A 22502-nucleotide genomic window follows, 5' to 3' on the forward strand; every position below is an offset into this window, starting at 1 on the left:
AGATATTCAGTTTGAAAATATTTTCTCTTATTCTATAGATTGTCTCTTTATTCTGTTGATTGTTTCCTTCTCCATGCAGAAAATTTTTAGTTTGATATAATCCCATTTGTCTATTTTTGCTTCTGTTGCCTGTGCTTTTGAGGTCTTACCCAAGAAATGCTTGCCCAGACCAATGTCCTGAAGCCTTTCCCCAATGTTTTTTCTAGTAGTTTCACAATTTCAGGTCTTACATTTAAGTCTTTAATCCATTTTGATTTTATTTTTATATATTATGAGAGAAATAAATCTGATTTCAAATTTCTGATTTCTTCTGCATTTAGATATCTAGTTTTACCAGCACCATTTATTGATGAGACTGTTCTTTTCCTTATATGTTCTTGGTGCCTTTGTTAAAAATGATTTGGTTGTAAATGTCTGGATTTACTTCTGAGTTCTCTATTCTGTTTCATTGGTCTATGTGTCTGTTTTTATGCCAGTACCATGCTGTTTTGGTTACTATAGCTTTGTAGTATATTTTGAAGTCACAAAACCTATGCAACTATTATCAATCTGGGCACATGGATGACATTCAATATACATTTTTTCTTTCTTAAGAGTCATTCAGTCATCAAAATTTGGGAAGTTTTTGGTGAATATAGGACTTTAACTTTTGTGAAAGTTAAAAAAGTAAAAGAAGATCTTCCCCCAAATAAGAAAGGATCTAGTGTTGGAGAGAACAGAAACACAGCTGAAAATATTCATGAAAAGATGTGGAATGAGAGCTAAGGGTCAACCAAGGATATTAATCAGACTATTAAATGTATTCTCTTCTAATCAAATCTGAAGTGTGTTTACCCTGCTTAAAAAAGTGGACCAACTGATAAGTACCAAACAATTCTGGAGTGACATAAAGAGAGGCATCATCCAAAGAAGGTCATGAGTTCACTGGAAAAATGAAGTAACACTGTTGTCATGAGTGGCCAGAGTAATAGCCAGAAGAGATTAAATTTGCCTAAGTTTAAGGATAAAAAGGTAATTGTGATGGGAGGCTGGAGAGGAAGCTAGGCCTGTAGCCAAGGAATGAAAAAAAAAATGGAAATACAGACAAAGGTAGCAAAAGAGTTGGGTGATTTAGGAAGCTAGGTCTGTGAACAAAGGGAATGTACTAGGTTCCTCCCTTCATGCAGTGCCCAGGGAACACTTTCCAGCGCTCAAGTGCCCTCTAAAGGCACCACTCTGCCAGGTTGGACTCAGAGCCAAATGTAATTGTGCTGCTCTCTTCCATTCAAATAAGCACCTTTGTTTAACATAAATGACCACTTTTAAAGAGCTCAGTCTTCTTGGTTCCACTCTTGAACTTTCAGTGTTCTCAACAAAAACCTGTTTTGTTTTTGCATTTTCCCCTCAGTGCCTTAGCATGGTGTCCCAAACACTTCTTGATGATTTTTAATACTTGGATTATAAACAAAATGCCCTTCGTAATCTCCATTTCACTTCCCCTCAAATAAAATAAAAAATTTAAGATACTGCATTCCTGAGTCCAAGGAATGTTGCAGTTGTCACCCCCAATATTAGGACAATAATCACACAAATTACAATTCTTCTATTCAGAACATAAATCTGATATTCTTGAGCTCATTTGCTAAATATTAAGTATCCTCATATGGTTTCTGGTTTACATACATTTGCCACGTATAATATCCATAAGCCATTCTGGGTGTGTGTCCCTATTCTATAATCTCTGGTTGGGAGAGAGAGCATCAAGCCTTGAAATTACCACCTTATGCAGAATAACAGCTCAGGGTCAACCAAGGATAATGATCAGACCATTAAATGTGTTCTCTTCTGTTTGGATCTGAAGTGCGTTGACCGTCTTAAAATCGTGGACCAGATGATAAGTACCAAACACTTCTGGAGGGATATAAAGAGAAGCATCACCCAAAGAAGGCCATGAGTTCACTAGAAAAATTAAGTGAAACTTCTTCATTTCATGTCAGCTCCTAAAGGATGTGCTGCAGGATGTAGGGTGTGGCTTCCCTGATTACCCACTATGGTGATCCTACCAGTTTTCATTAATGAGAATATTGTCACTGAATCTTACCACTTTTGAAATGAAATGTTGTGGCTGTATTATGTAGTTCTTTTTGCCAGTCCCTGAAATCAGTTTTTTAAATAACTTACCTTTAAACTCTTGCTCTGCATTCCCTTTTGTTTCATGGATGTGAATGTGGATTCATTGGTAGATATTAGGCCAGGGCTACCTTATCAGTCATTTCTAGGCTCTTCAAGGTGAAGCAGTGACCACAGACAGAATCTTAGAAGGGAATTCTCTTATCTCCTTTCCTTATTTATTCAAAGACATTCAGATTGTATTTCACTATTGCTAGAGAATTATTTATTACAGTTGGATGGATTCTCCAATGCATTGGGAACATTCATTCATGGAAACTGGCTCTAGAGCAGTGTTTCTCAGACTTGTATATGCATACGAGTCCCCTGGGGATCTTGTGAACATGCAGATTCTATCCTGTAGGTCATTTAATTTCACTGAATTTGTGCAATGCAAAAAGTCCCTTTCTGAACCTGAATCCACGGATCACCAGCATTACCTGGAGCTTGTTAGAAAGGCAGACTTTCAGATCCCACTCCAGATCCATAGAATCAGAATCTGCGTTTTAACAAGATTCCAGAGAGTATTCGTTTGTACAAAATTTGGGAACCATCATCCTGAAAATCACATAGGATCAGCTACATAATGGCGAAAGCAAAAGCAAACTTACTGTACCTTGTCTTTGCTATGTTATTCTCTGATTATTCCCTGAGGATGCAGCTGCATATGATATGGAATCATTCATATCAAGAGAAGCAACCTGTCCAAAATACCTTCCTTTTTGTATTGAATTTTGAAACAGTGATGTCATTTCCTGTAATATATCACATGCTAACAGTTGCAAATTGGTATCTGAGGGCTGTGTCTAGACTGAAGATATGTTTTGTTGGTTATTTTGTTTGCCCTGTGCATGATTAAAAGACAATGTTATTGTACAGATGTGAGCAGTTAGCAGCTATTTTCTCACATAGAGAAAATAATACAGAGGTGTTATGCATGGTATCTATAGGCATTTGAGTTTGGAATCCTGAAGAGCAATAATTCCCAACATAAATTCTATGGAACAGTAATGTAAGAAAGATAAACAGGTATTATTTGAAAAAATAAAAAAAGATTTCTGTGATGCATTGGCCTGATAAACAGTGAAACAGAAGAAATTTGGGGGAAGGATATTACAGAGGCTTTATGTTATAAAATGCAGTTTAAACCTCCACCGCAACATTTCTCAAACTTATTTACTCAGGAAACTCTTTGTCTCAAATGATTAGAGCTCTACAGAACATACTTTAGAACAGGAGTTGGCAAACTATAGCCTGCAGACCAAATCCAACCTGCCACTTGTTTTTGTACTGCCTATCAACTAAGAACAGTCTTTACATATTTACATGTTTAAAACCAAAAGAAGAATAATATTTCATTACACATGAGAATTCTGCAAAATCCAAATATTGGTGTTTATAAGTCAATTATTTTTTTAACACAACCACACTCCTTGGTTTACATTTTGCCTTTGGCAGCTATCATACTATAAGGGCAGAGTTGGCAGCTGAGACAGTGATCACATGGCCTGTAAAGCTGAAAATATCTGTTATCTGATCCTTTAAAAAAAAGTTTGCCATCACCTACTTTAGAGCACACTGCCATTACCGCAACTTTTTTTTTTTTTTTTTTTTTTTTTGACATAGTTTCCCCTCTTGTTGCCCAGGCTGGAGTGCAATGGCATGATCTCAGCTCACTGAAACCTCCACCTCCCAGGTTCAAGCGATTCTTCTGCCTCAGCCTCCTGAGTAGCTGGAATTACAGGCGCCCACCACCACACCCTGCTATTTTTTTGTAGTTTTAGTAGAGACAGGGTTTCACTGCATTGGCCAGGCTGCTCTCGAACTCCTGACCTCAGATAATCCACCTGCCTCAGCCTCCCAAACTACTGGGATTACAGGCGTGAGCCACTGCACCTGGCCTGCAATTACTTTGCATCAACCTAATAAAAAGGCTTGGCTTCTTCAACTGGAAAATGATAATAATAACATAGTGTCGTTTTTGATGAGTGTAAGTGTACTAAAGATAACATTGAGTAACAAATAAATATTTTCTCTTGTAGACAGTTTGAAATCAATGTAAAATCATATAAAATATTCATTTTACTACATTATAATAAGAATTCCTTTCTGGGAATTACCACTGTTTTCAGACTTTTAAAAAATAGAGTTTAGATTTGATAACAAATTTTTGCAATATTCAGTTATTACAATGTGTGCCTAAGTGTATTTTAAGCTGATTAATCTTTTAAACTTTTTAGTCTCAGGAGCCCTTTACACTCTTAAAAATTATTAAGGGCCTCAAAGATATTTTATTTTTATAGGTTATATCTATCAATATTTCAGAAATTAAAATTGAGATAATTTACAAAAGTATGTATTACTCATTTAAAAATATTAATAAACCATTTTATATAAATATCAATAACATATATCTTGTGAAAAATAACTATATTTTTCAAAGAGTGGGATTTTTTAAAAAATAGCTCATTAACATCTAGTTTGATAGGAGATAGCTAAATTCTCACATCTACTTCTTTATTTAACTGTTGTGCTATCACACTTTATTAGGCCACTGGAAAACTCTCCTGATTTTTTGTGAAAGAATAAAAGTGATCTCAAAAATTTTTTAAAAAAAAGTCATATCAAGTATCTTATCTGACCACAATGAAAAAAACCTAGAAATCAATAATAAGAGGACTATGGAACATTTGGAACTGTACAAATACATATAAATGAAACAGAAAACACCTGTCCAACAAATGAGTGAAGGAAGAAATTAAGAAGGAAATGTAAACATTCCTTGAAACAAATGAAAATAGAAACACAACATACCAAAACCTATGGGGCACAGCAAACATAGTATTAAGACGCAAATTTATAGCAATAAATTCTTACATAAAAAAGAAAGATTTCAAGTAAGCAACCTAATGATACACCTCAAGGAATTAGAAAAACAAGAACAAACTAAATTCAAAATTAGCAGAAGAAAAGAAATAATGAAGTTCAAAGCATAAAAAAATTGAGACTAACAAAATAGGAAAAAACTCAATGAAACAAAAAGTTGCTTTTTGAAAAGATAAACAAAATTGACAAACTATTAGCTAGACTAAGAAAAGAGAGAAGACCCAAATAAATAAATAAAATCAGATTTGCAAAAAAGGACATCACAACTGATGCCAGAGAAATACAAAGGATCATTAGAAACTATTATGAATAACTATATACCACTAAATTTGAAAAGCTAGAGAAAATGGATAAATTTCTGGACACATACAACCTACCAAGATTAAACCAAGAAGAGAGAGAAAACTTAAACATACGAATAATGGATAACAAGATTGAATCTGTAATAAAACGTCTCCCAATAAAGACAGGTCTAGAACCAGAGAGCTTCAATGCTGAATTCTACAAAACTTTTAAAGAACAAATACCAATTCTTCTCAAACTATTCCAAAAATTTGAAGTGGAGAGAATTCTTCCAAACTCATTCTATGAGGTCAGCATAACCATGACACCAAAACAAGATGAGGACACAACAAAAAAAGAAAACTACAGACCAATACCCCTAATGAATATACATGTACAAATCCTCAACAACAGACTAGCAAACTGAATCAAACACCACATAAAAAGATCAAACACTGTGATGTAGTAGGATTTATCCCAGGGATGTAAGGATGGTTCAACATACGCAAATCAATAAACATGATCCATCACAATAACAGAATGAAGAACAAAAACCACATATCATCTCATTAGATGCCAAAAGAACATTTAATAAAATTCAACATTTCTTTATGATAAAAACTCTCAATAAACTAGGTATAGAAGGAGAATACATCAATACAATCAAGACCATATGAGACAAACCTACAGCTAACAACACACCAGACAGGGAACAAATGGAACAAGACAAGCCACTCTTAGCACTTGTATTCAGTATAGTACTAGAAGTCCTAGCCAAAACAATTAGGCAAGAGGCAGAAATTAAGGGCACCTAGATTGGAAAGGAAGAAGCCATATTGCCTGTGTTTGCAGATGCCATGATCTTATATACAGAAAATCCTAAAGACTGTACCAAAAAACTCTTAGAATTGATAAACAAATTCAGTGAAGTTGCAGGGTACAAAATCAACATATAAAAGTCAGTAGTGTTTCATACATGAACAACTAACTAGCTGACAGACAAATCAAGAGAGTAATTTCATTCCCAATTGCTACAAATACAAATTACCTAGGAATAAATTTAACCAAGGAGGTGAACGATCTCTGCAAGGAAAACTATAAAACACAGATGAAAGAAATTAAAGAAGTGCAGACAAAAAAGGAAAGACATTCCAAATCATCCCAAATTTATAGACTGGAAAATTAATGCTGTTAAAATGATTACTATCCAAAGTGATCTATATATTTAATTCAATCCCTAAAAAAAATCAATGATAGTCTTCAAAGAAATAGAAAAAAATTCTTAACATTTGTATGGAACCACAAAATACCCTGAATAGCCATAGCAATCCTAAACAAAAATAACAAAACTGAAGGCATCACATTTCCAGACTTCAAAATATACTACAAAGCTATAGTAACCAAAGCAACATAGTACTGGCATTAAAAACTGACACATAGACCAATGAAACAGAACCCAGAACCCCGGAATTAACTGACATATCCACAGCCAACTGATTTTTGACAAAGGTGCCAAAAACATTCATTGGGAAAAAGACACTCTTTCAATAAATGGTGCTGGAAGAACTGGATATCCATATGCAGAAGAATAAAATCAGATTTCCGTCTCTCACTATATACAAAAACCAACTCAGAATTGGTTAAGATCTAAATGTAAAACTTGAAAGTATATAACTACTAGAAGAAAACATAGGGGAAATGCTTCAGGATGCTTGTCTGGGAAAATATTTTGTGAATAAGACCTCTAAAGCACAACGGACAAAAGCAAAAGTAAACAAACGGGATTGAATCAAACTAAGAAGCTTCTGCACAGCAAAGTAAAAATCAAGAGTGAAGAGACAACCTACAGAATGGGAGAATATTTTTTCAAACTATTCATCTCACAGGAGATTGAAATTCAGAATATGCAAGGAACTCAAAGATCTCAACGGCAAACAAAAAAACCTCCAATTAAAACATGGGCAAACTAGCTGAATAGATATTTTTCAAAAGAAGATAGACAAATGACCAACACATATATGAAAAAGTATTCAACATCACTAATCATCAGGGAAACAAAACTGGAACTACAATGAGATATCATCTCATCCCAGGTAGGATGGCTGTTATCAAAAAGACAAAAAATGACAAATGCCAGCCAGGATGTGGAGGAAAGGGATCTCTTACCCACTGTTGATGGGAATGTAAACTAGTACAGCCACTACAAAGAACAGTATGGAGGTTCTTCTCATAACTCAAAATAGGACTACTATATGATTCAGCAAGCCCACAACTGGGCATTTATCCAAAGGAAAGGCAATTATTATATTGAAAAGACATCTACACCATCATGTTTATTGTAGCACTATTCACAATAGCCAAGATATAAAGTCAATCCAAGTGTCCAACAACAGATGAATAAATTAAGAAAATGTGTATGTACACAATGGAATATTATTCAACCTTTAAAAATAATAAAATCTTGTCATGCATGGCAACATGGCTGAAATTGGAGGACATCATGTTAAGCGAAATAGGCCAGAAACAGAAAGTTAAACATCCCATGATCTCATTTCTTTGTGGGAACAAAAAAAAGTTCTTCTCTGAAGTAAAAAATAGAAGAGAGGCTACTAGAAGCTGGAAAGTGTAGGAGAAAGGGGGAGATAAGAAGAGATTTGTTAAAGTATACAAAATTACAACTAGGCAGAAGGAATAAGTTTTAATGTTTGATAGCACTGTAGAATGACTGTAATTAACAATAGTATATATTTAGAAATAGCTAGAAGAGAGAATATTAAATGTTTCCAACACAAAGAAGTGATAAATGTTTAAGATGATGGATATGCTAATTGCCCTGATCTGATCACTAAACACTGTATGTATCAAAACATCACTATGTGCCCACAAATACGTACAATTCTTATATGTCAATTAAAAACATAAATTAATTAAAAAATCAAAAAAACTAGTTAGTGTTGAGAAGGATGTAGACCACATGTCATTCTCACACATTGATGGTGGAAATACAAAATGGAACAGTTACTTTGGAATACAGTTCAGCAGTTCTTTATAAAGTCACACATATATTTACAATATGCCCCAGTCATCCATCTCCTAGGTATTCATCCAAGATAAATGAAAGCATATTTTTGTACAACAATTTGTTCCAGAAGCTTCATTCCAGCCACAAACTGGAAACAACTCAAACATCTTATAGATGATAAATGGATAAACAAACTGTGGTACATCCATACAATGGAATACTATTCAGTAACAAAAAAAAGAACAAAATACTGGTACGCACAACAACATGGATAAATTTCACTTCTGTTAAGTGAAAGAAGCCAGACATAAAAGATACATACTATATAATTCTTCTATGTGAAATTCTAGAAATGGTGTAAGTATGGTGAAAGAAAGCAGGTCTGTGGATTCTCACAGCCAAGAAAGAAGGGATTACCTATAAAGGGCACAGATGAACTCTGGGGAGTGATGGAAATATCCTATACTTTGGTTGTTGTGGTGATTGCATAGCTACATACATTGATCAAAACTCACCAGACTGTACACCTAAAATTGGTCAACTTTAGCCTGTATAAATTGTACCTCAGTAAAGCTGATGTTAAAAATCAATCATGGCCGGGCGTGGTGGCTCAAGCCTGTAATCCCAGCACTTTGGGAGGCCGAGATGGGCGGATCACGAGGTCAGGAGATGGAGACCATGCTGGCTAACACGGTGAAACCCCGTCTCTACTAAAAAATACAAAAAACTAGCCGGGCGAGGTGGTGGGCGCCTGTAGTCCCAGCTACTCGGGAGGCTGAGGCAGGAGAATGGCGTGAACCTGGGAGGCGGAGCTTGCAGTGAGCTGAGATCCGGCCACTGCACTCCAGCCTGGGCGATAGAGCAAGACTCCGTCTCAAAAAAAAAAAAAATCAATCACATGGCTATACAGCAATGTGAATGTACTTGATGCCACTGAACTGTACAATTAAAATGAATAAAATGGTAAATTTTATGTAATGTGTATTTTATCTCAATTAAAATACATGAATAATATCCCTCTAATATCCCTCTAATATCCCTCCCTAAAAATGAGAGTGAAAAAGGCAAATAATGTCTTAGAATTATTATGGGCCCTCTGAAGGTGTGTCGGGGCCTCCAGGGTTCCCTGTACCATACTTTAAAAACTGTTACTCTTTTGTAACTAAGAATGAATAATCATATACATCACACACACACACGTGCACACTCATACACACATTTATAGTGGTAAAAATTATCAACGGTCTTCAATTTAGGAATGTAGTGTTTCAAATGTTTGCTTATAAGTATCCTGTTTGCTTGTTGAGCCCAACTGACTTGTATTAATAGTATTTCAGAAACCATCTGTTTAGGTATTTGTGATTCTGTGTATAAATATATAGAGAGTCCAACCTGGATGACAGGAACATGACTCCCTTCTTGCTGACTAGTAACAGTGCTGGAACCTCTATCCCCGCATCACTCCTTGCCTAATAGTGACATTTGGGATTTCTTCAGCCCCAAGCTACTACTGGGGCTCCTCTGGCCAGGGTTGGAGGTAAGAATCTGATGAAAATAGGGACTTGGGATGTGAGTAGGTAGGTGTGAAAAACTTTTCTTTTATGAAATGCAGGGATTAGTGCAACATTTTTTTTCATCTTATTGCTTCTGTGTTTTGGATCAAGTCCTGTCTTGTTCTCTCCTATTTCCCCATATCCTTCTGTATTTGCTAGATCTCTTACAATTCAAACTAGCTTGCTTAAAGACAAGATAATTTGTTGGTTCACATTACTTGAAAAGTCTAGGTACAAAAAGTAGAGGAGCTAACTTCAGACACGTTTAGATGCCATCAGGACGTTTTCTCTCTTTGTCTCTAAACTCTACTTCTCTGTGTTGTTATCATTTCTGGTTAAACTGGTCCTTTCCATGTGGTGAAAAGTAAGGCAACCTGAATGCATAGTCATTGCAGAAGGAAAGAAACCTGCTTTTTTGCCAATGATTAAATCAGTCCCAGATTAAATGATGCCAACTGGCCAGCCAGGGCCACATGCCAGTTCCTTAGTGGAAAAGGGGAGTCCTTGATTGCAAACCCCTCCAGAATACATGGAAAGGAGTAGGAGAGTTGGAGAAGGGATTCAGGGAAGACAGCAAGGGAAAAATTTGTATTACAATTCTTGTTTCTAAGTGACATCAAGGACCCTTTGAAGTTTCCTAAATGTCTTAGCAATTTTTAAATTTTCATTGTCAATTTGAATTAATTTGCTATAATAATTAATTGCTTTGAAGGAAATGGAGAAATAGATTCCAAACTGCAGGTAAGATACAGACTTTTAGAAATGTCACTCTACAACTAACCTAGTATTCTTCAACCCCAACTAATCATGGCTTCATGCTCTTCAGCTTCATGACCAATGTATGTAGCTGTCTGTTTCTGTCTTGATCATTTCTGAAGCTGCTGTATCCTTATGTTTTCTCAACACAGAGGCTACTATGCCTTTTTTATTGAGGGGGAAGCTGAGACTCAGTGAAGTCAAATAATTTGTCCAAGGTCTCCATTAGTAAGTGATATTATAGAACTGAATCCTTTTCACCCCAAGCTAATTTTCTTTCCGCCATAGGCTCTACCTCCCCATTAAACCTCTTGCTAGCCAAATATGTTCTAAATTTGTTTATTCATTTTCCAAATATTTATTGACAGGCACTGTTCTGGACACTGAGGGAGGATACACAGTGAACAAAATAGACAAGTTCTTGTTCTCATGGAGTGAATGCCCTAGTGGAAGGGCAGAAAAATAAGCAAATAAATAAATATGATGTCACATGGCAACAGTACTGGAAAGAAGAGGATGGGAAAAGTGTGCTTCTTAATTAGGATGATTAAAGATGACGTCTCTGAGGTTATGCTTGACCAGAGCCCTCAATGAAGCCAGGAAGCATGGCAGGGGGATAGTGAAGGAAGGGCATCCCAGACAGGAGAACTGGAGGACAAAGGCTCTGGGTGTGAAAGTCTTTGGCATATTTACAGGGAACAGGATAGAGGTGGGGGGACCTGGAACTGATTTGGGGTCAGAGTGGAAGCAGCAGGAGATTAGATTAGAGAGGTAGTCAAAGGATGTTTTATCCAGAAAGACCAGAGAGATGGCAAATATTCAACTGTGTGTTCTCATTCTCTGGCAGAAGAAAGCACTTTATCATGTTACAGTGCTTATCTTGAGAATATGAAGAAAGAGAATCTTTTATCATTTCAGTCATCTATAAGTGAGTATTCAAATTTATATGTTCAATCATTTAGTAGTTAATTCTTTCAGTCAACATTTACTAGGCACCCACTGTACCTAGATACTCAGCCAGATGTTAGAGTTATGAAAAAGGAAAAGAGATACCATTTTCTGTTCTCCAGAACCAGATGTGAGCATGTTGTATACAACTGGAGGATGATCAGGTTGACAAGGGCATCTTGTATTACTGTCCACAGATTTTTTACCCCCCAAAATGTGCGGTTTCCACAAGCACTAGCTGGAAGCCTGCCATTTACTGACATGTTGCAACAAATTTTTAAATTAAATGTTTTACTAGAAATGGATTCAGTGTGGTAATGCATCCTCTGACTACTGTTTCAGAAGGGTTTAAAAGCATTTAATTTCCATGTCACATCCATTAAATGTGAATGATGTTATGCACTCCAGGGAGCAATCCATTTCATAATTTAAAGTGAAACCAACAAAACACGACTCAAAAGGGAAATGAAGGTGACAAGGTATGGAATAACATGAACCAGTGCAGCTGCACCTGTCATGACCTTTCCCGGGGTTGACCTGGCAGAGAACAGAGAGTTTAAGGGAAATGAATCAGGGAACCAAGCCACATTGCATCTTCCTCAGAGAGAAAAGAGCGTAAATCAGGAAGAAATAAAGTTAATGTGGTATGCAGCACACATTTTTAGCGTTGGTTTCCTCCACACTGAAATGAGGAAAACAGAGCATAAGGAAAGCCACGTGAGGGGACTGCATAATGAGCTGTGGGATTCCAGAGGATGTAGATCTCCGCGAGCCCTACAACTCCACACTTGAACTGCGAGGCCAGCTGGCACCCTCCCTCCGTCTCTACACTGCCTGAGGCTCTTTCCTGTGCCTGCCCTTCTGAACAGGAGAGGAAACCCGGGGATATGCTCTTCCCAATACTCACTCCCCTGCCCTTCAGCTCCTTCCACCTTGTTTACATTTGTACTTGCGTATTTCATGTGGGTTGTGAAAGCTGGTAACATGTTATGGCTACAGAGTGCTCTATTATATTTTCAAGGGCAGAAGAAGTCTGTATGTGAAGCTGCCAAATCAAATCCTTGCCAAAATGGTCCAAGCTAATGAGAAGGTTTGTAAATTACAGTTCAATGGATGAGACGTGGAGGACAAGGAATACCATGTCCACCCAGCAAATAGAATCACTGGGCATCACTAGCTTTTTTACTGGTGTGTGTGTATATATATATACACACACCCCATACATATACACATACATATATATAATATATATAATGCAAAATATATATATATTCTGCATGATCTTAGTCAAAGTATTAAAAAATTTAAGCATTTCTAGAGTAAAGTTTTATCAATTCCTCTATATTTAAGCTGGAACTAGATCAGGTGTTACTTAAACTGACAACTAATGCAATGTTTTATATAATAAAGATGATCAATAAATTACTGCTTAATGAAAGAATGTGTGTCTACAAAAATAAATAAATATTAGATTGCAGAACTGATAATTAAGGTCAACTTTACCATTTGAGTCTACTTCCTGCCCCACTTCATCCTCACAGTAAAGTTTAGAATTTTCCACATATTCTGATATGATTTAATTTTAAGTAGTCCTAACACTTATCAGCTCATTTCTAGACTGATTAACGAACATCAACCAATTTTAAATTCTAAATTGGTCTTTGCCCTCTTTCTTTAGATTTTGAAAGTTTTGTATGCATTTGCTTTGGAGCCAAACAAGAGAAGAAACTTAAAAAATCACAGCTCTTTGAGTCTTTAAACGTTTTTCTTTTCTTTTTTTATTATACTTTAAGTTCTAGGGTACATATGCATAACGTTTTTCAAGTTATGAAGTCATTTAGTTTCAGGGACTTTTCCATTTTCTAGCTGAAAGCAAGTAACTTTAAGAATCCCTATATAAGAATTCCTAGAAGTGCCTGGTCAGGAAATTAAAGCAGAGGAAGAATTGATTTCTTTGTTATAGTCTCCATAATTGTTTAATCAGAAACAATGCAAAAAATTAATCCATTTCTTAAAATGTTTACATGGCTCTTTCTATGTATATTCATTAAAAAGTATAAAATATTTTTGTAATGGATCAAAATTTAACAAAATTTAATTTATTTTATTAAACTAAGTCTTTTTCTTTAATAAAAACAACCATGATAATTAAGAAAACAGAAAACATTCAAGTTAGAATAAAGCCAATAATATTCCACACTATCAAGCTTAAAACATCATTATGAAAATTTTGAAGACCTTAATTTTAGATTCAGGGAATGGTAATTGCTTGGGCTTTGCCTGCACATCAGTAGCAATGATAGTCAGACACAAATTTAGACTTTAACTTAATTCCTCTTTTCCTACAGGTCCTTTCTCCTATATAATTATACTCAATCATTAAAAAGAAATGAACTCAATATCTTAATATATATGGAATTACTCTGTGGTATCTACAAGAGGCGCATTCCCTATTTTCAGTAAGAGTTGAGAAGAAAAGAACACAACCTTTTGAATTATTTTGTAAAATGCAGTTTATAAAAGCTCTAGTGTTGCTTTTTGTTTTTAATTTTTTTTTGTTAGTTGTTTCTTTTTGTGCTATTCACTATGATGCATTTTGTGTTGCTGGAAACTAGAGGTAACAATGGAATAGACAAAAAGGGGAGTAAAGAACGAAGGGAACAAAGTAAAAAAGGAACTATGGGACTTTTTGTGTGATATGTTCTAGAGTTCAGTACAGAATACTGTGGAGTCTGGTTTTAGTTGGAGTTACCTCTGCCTGTTGGAGTCAGGAATGGCATCCACATAAAAAAATGTATCCGAAAAGTGTCCAAAGCAATCTACAGATTCAGTGAAATACCTATCAAAATCCCAATTTTCTCTTTTTACAGAAAAAGAAAAAAACAATTTCAAAATTCATATGGGACCACCAATGACCACCAATAGCTAAAGCAATCCTGAGAAAGAAGGACAAAGTTGGAGGTCTCACACTCCTTGATTTCAAATTATATTACAATGCTGCAGTAATTAAAAGAGTGTGTACTGTCATAAAGATGGAGATATCACCCTGTGGAACAGAATGGAGAACCCAGAAATAAACTCACACATATATGGTTAACTGATCTTTGACAAGGGTGCCAAGAATACACAATGGAGAAAGACTTTTCTCTTCAACAAATGGTACTGGGAAACACGCAAAAGAATGAAATTGTACCTTTCTATTATATACAAAATCAACTCAACTATATTAGAAACTTAAACCTAAGACCCAAAACTGTAAACCTCCAAGAAAAACATAGGGAAAAACTTTATGACTTTGTCTGGCAATGACTTCATGGATATAACATGAAAAACACCATCAACAAAAATAAAAACACCACAAGACTCTATCAAACTAAAAAGCTCCTGTGGAGCAAAGGAAACAATCAATGGAGTGAAAAGGCAATTGATGAAATGAAAGAAACTATCCATGAACCATCTATCTGATAAGGGACTAATCTCCAAAATGTATAAGGAACTTCTAAAATTCAATAGCAAAAAACCACATGACCTGATTTAAAAATGAGGTAAGGTTTTGAATTGACATTTCTCCAAAGAAGATACAAATGGCCAACAAGTATAAGAAAAAATGCTCAATGTTACAAATCATTAGGAAAATGCAAATAAAAACCACCATGAGATTTCACTTCACACCTGTCCAGATGGACATCATCAAAACAAACAAACAAACAAACAAACAACAACAACAAAAAACAAAAGACAAAAAGTGTTGATGAGGATGTGGAGAAATAGGAACACTTGCACACTGTTGGTGTAAATGCAAAATAGTGAGGCTGTTACAGAAAATACTGTGAAGGTTCCTCAAAAAATTAAAAATAGAACTTCCATATATACGATCCAGCTATCCCACTTCTGGATATTTATCTACAAGAGTTGAAACCAGGATCTTAAAGAGATGTCAGCCACTCTTATATTCATTGCAGCCCTATTCGCAATAGCCAAGATGTAGACTTAACCTAAATGTCCATTGACAGATGAATAGAGAATATATGATATATACATTGAAATATTATCAACCTTAAAAAGGAAGGACATTCTATAATATGCAACGACATGATGAACCTGGAGGACATCAAGCTAAGTGAAATAAGCCAGTCACAGTAAGACAAATACTGCATTATTCCACTTATATGAAGTATCCAAAATAGTCAGATTCATAGAATCAAAGAATGAAATGGTGTTTGCCAGGGAATAGCAGGAGGGGGGAATAGAGAATTATGAATCAACAGGCATAAGGCTTCAGTCAAGCAAGATGAATAGGCCCTAGAGATTTGCTGTACAACATTGTACTTAGAGTCAACAATACTGTATTGTCCATTTAAAAGTTTGTTAAGCGGTGAGTCTCATGTTAAGTGTTTTTACCACAATAAAATGAAATAGTAAGATAAAATGTACCTGAGCTGAGACTTGCAGTCCTGTGTGAGGGACAGGAGTTTGCCCAAAGAGGAGAGTGAAGATGGAGAGAATGTTACAGACAGGCCGCAGCCTGCTTCGGGACCTAGAAGTGAGTAAACAGGCTCCCTACAGGATATGCAGTCGGTTGGGCCTGGGGAGAGTGTGCTGGGATGCTTTGAGGGCCACTGGGAGGTGAGGCTGTAAGGCAAGCTGTGGCAGACCATCACAAGCCCTTTCTAGACCTACAAGAGACTTCCAGGTTTATGGTTTGCCTGATATGAGGGGCTACTGAAGAGTTTTGTGCAAGACACGTGAAGTATTTGTGACATGATAATGTCATTTCAGCCATCTTAAAACTGCTCAGAGCTGACGGTCTCCTCTCCTGCCTCCCGTGGCTTCCATTACCATGGCAGAGACTATGGTCTCTGAGGTGGTATAGAGTACTGAAGCAAGGCTGTCTTGAAGAAGAGGAGACAACCCAGTAAGCATGTTAGTCAGCATAAGCTAGGTTATGACATGGTAACAAACAATGCTTAAATCTCACTGGCTTAGCACAACAGGAGGGTATTTCTCACTCTTTCTGGATGACCTACACAAGACAGCGGGAGGTGAGGTGGGTCTGTTCCACAGTGGCAGTCAGGGACCCAGACTCTGCCATCTTTTGACTGCACTATCTCCAACACGAGACCTTTTTAGTCACCACATCAGGGGAGAGACAACTGCAAGGGTTTGCAGTGGCTCCTTTATGCTTCACAATGGAAGTAATACATGCCATTTCTTCTTGTAGTCACAGCCAACTCCATGGCTTTGCCTAACCACAGCAAGCTGGAAAACGGGGTAGGGGAGTGGGGGAAGCAGATAGGTGCTTGGTGAGCACCACGGTCTCTGCCATGGTAATTTCAGGTAGCTAGATGGAAGCCATGGGAGGCAGGACCATCAGCTTTGAGTGGTTTTAAAATGGCGGAAACAATAGGCCACAGAAACTGAGGCAGTTTGGTGGCGTTGAGAGAGGAGTGGCTCAGGATGATTGCTGGGTACTCACTAGTGGCAGCATACTCAGCTTAGTGAGCAAAACTGGCAGACAGTAGGTGTGGGGTAGGGATAAGGCTCATCTTGACCAGCACTGCTATCTGTGAAGCCTAATCAAACATGTCCACGGCTGGGCAAAGGCTAATAAAACATATCCATGGCCAGGCACGGTGGCTCATGCCTGTAATCCCAGCACTTTAGGAGGCCAAGGCAGGCGGATCACGAGGTCAGGAGATCTAGACCATCCTGGCTAACACAGTGAAACCCCGTATGTATTAAAAGTAAAAAAGTTAGCCAGGTGTGGTGGTGTATGCATGTAGTCCCAGCTACTTGGGAGGCTGAGGCAGGAGAATCACTTGAACCCAGGAGGCAGAGGTTGCAGTGAGCTGAGATCGTGCCACTGACCTCCAGCCTGGGCGACAGAGCGAGACTCTGTCTAAAAAACAAAACAAAACAAAACCACAACAGAAAAACTAAAAACATGTCCACCAGGAACTGCAAATCAGGAGTGCAAAATAGAGTCAGTCAGACCTAACTGTTGATATTTGGACATCATCACCCAGTTATAGGCAGAGATTGAAAACATGTAGGTGAATGAGTCTCTCAAAGGAGAGAATATATAATAAGATTAGGTGACAGTTTAAACAGTTGAATTGTTCATGCAGTCTGGGTCCAGAGACATCACACCCAGATGGATTTGAGAAATGGAGGATCAGAAGGTCAGCTTCCACAAGTCTGTAATTAACTGGGTTTTGATGTATGCTTGCAGAGGCTAGAGACACACTGAGAGATTTATCAAGTGCAATATTTATTTGACATCCAAAGAAATAAGACAAACCTTCTTATGAACTCTTGAAGAGATTTACTTTAGATAGCAAAGAACAGTTTGACACTACAGATTATCAGACACCACAAGAGTTTATTAAATAAAATGGGTGGAAGCATTGATTCTACATCTTAAATATGTCTCTTTGGTCCAGGGGTTGTCAAAATGTGTTTCTTAGAGGGGTCTCAGGGATGCCAGGAGCCAGTGCAGAGCAGAGTGACTCACATCTTCCACCTCTCCCTCCATCAGCTCTGCAGTTACTGGTTTTATATTGTAATGTTTCACATAAGATTTCATTGGAGAAAAAATTCTGCACCACAAAAACAAAAAGTTTCCTTTCCATCTCCAATGTTAAAAAGCCTTAGGCTGAGACTTTCATCATTTCCTGCTTGGATCGTTGTATTTTTTCTTCCCGGGGGTCTGTCTCGCTGCCTCTGGTCTCGTCTCTTTGTCATCCACCCTCTGCATGGTTCCTAAAGTGATCATTCTCGAACACAAATCCAAATCTGATGTTGGCTTCTGGGGCATTTATTGACTTCCTATCACTGTTTGTAGAAAGTTACACTCTAAAGAATGGCCCCAAGAAAGCACTTCATGATTTGGCCTTCACTTACCTTTCTCCAGCCCCTTTTTCAGGATGTCCCCTTTTGTTCCTTGTGCCTCAGCCATAAACAACAACTTGTGCTTGCAGTGCCCTGAAGGTGTAGAAGGCCTTCAGTTTAGTAAATCCAACTTCTCAGCTGCAGCTTCAGCATAATGTCATCTTAGAAGACTCCCCAGCTTCCGGTAGTTCAGTTACAAGTCCTCCTCTGGGGCTCCTGTCGTGAAGAATGTGTACCCCTCTGACAGCACATTGCCCACAGTTTTGTATTCATTGCTATTTAGTTTATCTCCTTACTGGATGATCAGCAATTGCCTTCAGGAAAGGAACTGGCTCATCAGCTCTGTCTCCTCAGATCTTGGCTCTGCACTTGACCCTCTACCATGTTGTTAAACAAGAACATGAATGAATGTCTTCCTTTCTGGAAATCATTAAAATAATAGATTTTTATCTGCTTGATTCATTTTAAAAGCTTTGGTCTATGAATATAGACTAAATGGCTCCTTAAGATTTTGTCTATATTATTTTTGATTTTTTTGTTTTTTAACACCTTTAGAATTTCATAGCCTTTGTAAATATACTTAAAAGTAACATTTCAGAATATTTGGAAATACTTTTTGACTATTTAAAACAAATAAAACATGAAATATGAAATATAGTAAACATATAAAACAATAATTTGGATAAAAATTCTTTCTTTCATGGAAAACACCACTGCATTATTCCTGTTTTAAATGTCCTAAAGCATTACATTCTTTTGCAGCAACTCCACTACACATTTGTTCATGGTGTTCACTTCCTACAAGATACAGTCAAAACTCCTTAGCCTGATTTCCAGAGCCTCTGTAATCTGACCCAAATGACTTTCTCAACCACATTACACACTAATCTTTCACATGTATTTTTTTTTTTTTTTTTTTTGCTTTATTTAAACCTTTTCCCCTCATATTTCTATGTATTATTCTTGGCCTTTGGTGAATGTTTTCAATCAGAGGATTTATACCTTCGGATTTCTGGAAAGGTCTCCATTATATCTTAGCATATTGTTTATTTGCTCTTTGTTTATTTATGTCTTTGGAATTTCTCTGAGGCAGATACTAGAGCATTTATGATTCCTAACTTGTTTTATATCCTCCATTCCTTTATTTTTGTCCTCCATGTCACAGAGATGTTCTGTTCCATCTTCTATCTCATCTTCAAGCATGACTTGTCTTGTATAATCCATTTGCTTAAATTTCTAAAGAGATTTAATGACTGTACTTATACTTGACTTTTAAGAGTCTGTTTCGTAACTTGCTGTTTTTATTTTACAGATGCCATTTCTTCCTTTATATTTTAAACACTGTAAACATACTTATTGTCAGCTCTCTTTCATGATGTTCTATTCTTGTTAGTTCCTCATGTCCTGTAAGCTGTCTTTCATGATGCTAAGTGTCCTAATTTTTAAAATTCTGTTTTATTTTGCTTATGAGTTTACTTCAGAAGGAAGTATCTTTTCTAGAGCTCCAGATAACCACCTGGGGTGGTTTCCACTGGTGTTCCTATCAGCACCTTCAAGACACACTGATTCTGAATTATTTTCTGTGTTAGTTTTTCAGCCTCGAATTCTGAGTCTGTTCCCACTCCCACATGTTGTTCAGTCTTGGGGTTCTCATATATCCAGAAGACTCCTATTTTACCCACAGGGTGGGGCTATTGGCTCCTTTCCAGCAGTTATCTTGGGTATGCGGGCAGAGATGATCTGGTTCCTTCAAGGTTAGTTTAGTACTTTCTAGGGTTCTGATTCTGCACAGGAAGCCCAGTTCCTATTCCTTCTATAAACATATTGTCCTAGTCAGCTTCTGGCCTTGAATAGCCATGAAAATCCCGGACTTTAAGACCTGTAATCTGCCTTAGTTCCAGATACATTGTCATGTTGGCTCTATGTTCTAGCATTTGGAGATTTCCTTTCTTGCTTTTGTGTTCTGCTATATAATATGTAAAAAAAACTTTTAATCCATATTTCTAAATGTCTGGAAACATTGTGTTCAATTCCATCTTATCCTGTTATTTCTTGACTATCTGAATATGTAGTCCTTGTTTCTCTCGTTCTCTCCATTTTGAATAATATCCCAAATGCTCTCTGCCTTTTGCAAATTCACTCATTCTTCCAGGACTTGAGGAGTCACTGAAGATAATGCTTTTTTCCTCCAGGGACCAAATGAACCCCTAGGAAGGTTCTTGTATGAACTCCTTTGATATCCATTTGATACTTAATCATTTTCTGTTATAATTACTATATGGCTATTATTTGTTTTCTTGTGAAATTATAAAATCTTTGATTTGGGGTCATTTCTTAAGCTTCTCGAACTTCTTCACCTTGTCTCACAACAAATTCTTCCTAATGAAAGAAAAACAGAAAAGAAAGACATACTAGGATAGAATGACTTAAAATGTTTTAGATTTTATTTAAGAGGGTCCAAGCACCCAGGAAAACAAGATTTTGTTTAGATCTTCTTTTCCTTTTCATGTTGCTTGCTCATTTTATTCAGGATTCATGAATTTATAAGGCCAGAGAGATTTCATGTAAGATCCTAGGTTACTGAAGGAAAACTGAAAGATTTTATGTCAAGCAGTATAAAATTAATATGACAGATGCAACCTTAGAAAATTTGTTTCCTGGCCGGGCGCGGTGGCTCAAGCCTGTAATCCCAGCACTTTGGGAGGCCGAGACGGGCGGATCACGAGGTCAGGAGATGGAGACCATCCTGGTCTACACGCTGAAACCCCGTCTCTACTAAAAATACAAAAAAAAAAAAAAAAAAAAAAAACTAGCAGGGCGAGATGGCGGGCGCCTGTAGTCCCAGCTACTCGGGAGGCTGAGGCAGGAGAATGGCGTAAACCCGGGAGGCGGAGCTTGTAGTGAGCCGAGATCGCGCCACTGCACTCCAGCCCGGGCGACAGAGCGAGACTCCGTCTCAAAAAAAAAAAAAAAAGAAAAAGAAAATTTGTTTCCTGAGATTCCTAAATTAGCTACTTTTGTGGGTGTCTGCTTAGTATTTGGTCCTGAGTAAATGAATAAACAAACAGCTACTTCTGAGAGCTACTTTCACGGGGAAATGTTTCTGAGTTCCAGTTCATGGGAGTTTAGGAAGGTATGGGATGCAAATTACATTTCAACACTGAACCAGCCAATCAATCCTTAACACTTTTGAAGTCTTTAGCTTTGCCTGTGAACTGGGAACACCCAAGGGCACCTTCAAATTAAAAATAAACATACGTTCTAAAGAGTCCTAGACGTGTAATTTGGTAGAAATTTAAGGGGTGTCTTTTTATAGTCACAGAGTCTATAAAGAAAATACAATTCAGGTGAGGTTATGTCCTTTCCAGTCATAAAAGTGTACGTAAATGATATCTAACTTGAAATTCAAGTACTTTGGGCATATCATTCCTGCTGTCTGCCCCAATCCCATAATTTCTTGGTAAAAACTCATAGTGCATTTTTTTTCAGTTCCAGCCAGATTTTTATATCTATTGAATGGATATTACATTAATAAAAATAATAGCTAACATTTATTGTATGATTGCCTTATGTCAAGCTATGTTCTTATAATTATCTAATATGTTGATAGGATTTGTCTCTGTGGGTCCACCCAAATCTCATCTTTAATTGTAATCCCCACATGTTATGGGAGGGACCTGGTGGGAGGTGACTGGATTATGGGAGCCATTTCCCCATGCTGTTCTTGTGATAGTGAGGGAGTTCTTACAAGATCTGATGGTTTTAGAAGTGACAATTTCCCCTGTGTGCTCTCTCTCTCCTGCCACCTTGTAAGACATGCCTTGCTTCTCCCTCCCCTTCCACCATGATTGTAAGTTTCCTGAGGCCTCCCCAGCCATGTAGAACTGTGAATCAATTAAGCATGTTTCCTTCCTGAATTACCCAGTCTCAGGTATCCTGTGAAAATGGACTAATACCCAGATAACCCTATGGTGTTGCTGCTATTATTATTTTCCCTTTGCAGATGGGGAAAACTG

At 37.1% G+C, this 22502-nt stretch overlaps 1 long non-coding RNA gene across 1 annotated transcript in view; it reads left to right on the forward strand.

Annotated features, from left to right (window-relative positions):
• Nucleotides 1–22502, forward strand: part of LOC111554921 — a 50037-nt gene that overhangs the window by 14635 nt on the left and 12900 nt on the right. Inside the window, exon 2 of the long non-coding RNA XR_002735368.1 lies at nucleotides 16375–16510. This is a non-coding gene — a long non-coding RNA (uncharacterized LOC111554921). The remainder of the gene's footprint in view (nucleotides 1–16374; nucleotides 16511–22502) is intronic.

The sequence above is a fragment of the Piliocolobus tephrosceles genome, chromosome 5, assembly GCF_002776525.5.
Source record: "Piliocolobus tephrosceles isolate RC106 chromosome 5, ASM277652v3, whole genome shotgun sequence".
NCBI lineage: Eukaryota > Metazoa > Chordata > Mammalia > Primates > Cercopithecidae > Piliocolobus > Piliocolobus tephrosceles.